The sequence below is a fragment of the Rhagoletis pomonella genome, unplaced genomic scaffold, assembly GCF_013731165.1.
Source record: "Rhagoletis pomonella isolate Grant_MI unplaced genomic scaffold, Rhpom_1.0 Rhpom_scaffold_00004, whole genome shotgun sequence".
Taxonomy (NCBI): Eukaryota; Metazoa; Arthropoda; class Insecta; order Diptera; family Tephritidae; genus Rhagoletis; species Rhagoletis pomonella.
The window spans coordinates 57,436,498-57,437,873 of NW_023458558.1; the positions used below are offsets into that span (position 1 = coordinate 57,436,498).

At 31.2% G+C, this 1,376-nt stretch overlaps 1 protein-coding gene across 1 annotated transcript in view; it reads right to left on the bottom strand.

The window, feature by feature from the left end:
• LOC118738273 (trypsin-2-like) overlaps window positions 1-1,376 on the bottom strand; it is a 5,502-nt gene that overhangs the window by 842 nt on the left and 3,284 nt on the right. The window lies entirely within an intron of this gene.

Below are 1,376 nucleotides of genomic sequence, written 5' to 3' on the forward strand. Positions count from 1 at the left end.
GCGAATCCGAGGTCAGCATTTTCACCGCCAACTACGCGCCCTTCAGGCTGTGTGAAAGCTTCCTTGTATCGTGCCAGCAATCTGGGATTAGGCGTAATGAGACGTTTAGACAAGACCGTCGTTGAAATGCAGAGGATTATCGAAAGAATAGTTCCCCACTGCGTCATTTTTATATGCGTTTTTTTTCTAATGAACTAATTAAGTAATTGGATGTATGTATGTATATATGTAAATTAATTTTTAAATGTAAAAACAGTGTTTTACTAGTTAGGACTGAATATCATAACTGAACAGAAACCGAAGAATGACACCGTAGGTTCTTGAAATTTATCCAATTATTTTTGCATTTTTATTGCTTTCGGTGGTTATCGAATTCGTGCAGAAATCTAATCACTTACCCAATTAAACGTTATTATGATTATTAAAATTTCAACAGCGATTATATCCATATTCGAGATAAGGAGCACGAATAAGGCAAAAGTACGCTAAGCAATTTGCAGAAGCAAATTAAGTTCAAGCAACTCCGAATTTTATGTAGCAGTAGGCATGTCTTTCTTTTATACTTAGGGGTTCCACAAGACGTGCTAACCGCCATAAAATCTAAAGCTTAATATTTTTACGTAATGGTTAAAGTGGTTTTAGGTGGGCTAGTAATAAATATTTTTTGTGTAGTTTTAAATCTTCTAAATCTATTTTAATCATTATTTTACATACAAAATCGTTAAGCTTAAGATTTTACTACGGTTAACACGTCTTGTGAGTCCCTAACTGTTTGACCTCTCCTCAGCAGCGTTTAAAAGTAAATTTGAAGGGAATTATTTTACTCTGGGGGTTATGCCCCTTGGATGACGATGTTTACTTATACAAACTGAAACTTTATGATGAAGTATTAAAATTTTATTTTAAAGCTAACCGGAAATTAAAAACCGATTTGAAATTTTTTAAACTGATAATCAATTTATTTAAATTTTATGACTATTCAGGTAAAAAGGAATAAATAACTATATTGACTCACACTCAAAATTGTAGTGATGTTAGTATAATATTCGCAATGTTGTTCATCTGAAATTTTCGAAGTAAAAGTAGAGCTTATTACAAAAGCTTTATAATAAAAAAGAAGTACAAAACTAAAAATGAAGTACACTTCCAGATTTTCTTCTTTGGGAGTACATTGCAATAAAAATAGGAGTATGTATACTCTCAAAAGCAGTACGTCTGGCAACTCTAGTACTAATATAGGCAAGAAGAACCTATTTTAATTAATTTATCTCTTAATTATTTGACATGAAAAACATCCGTTTGGTATTTCAACAATTTAATTCATTATAAAATTTATGATATTAAATGAAAACTCAAAATTCTCTGACGAACCATTA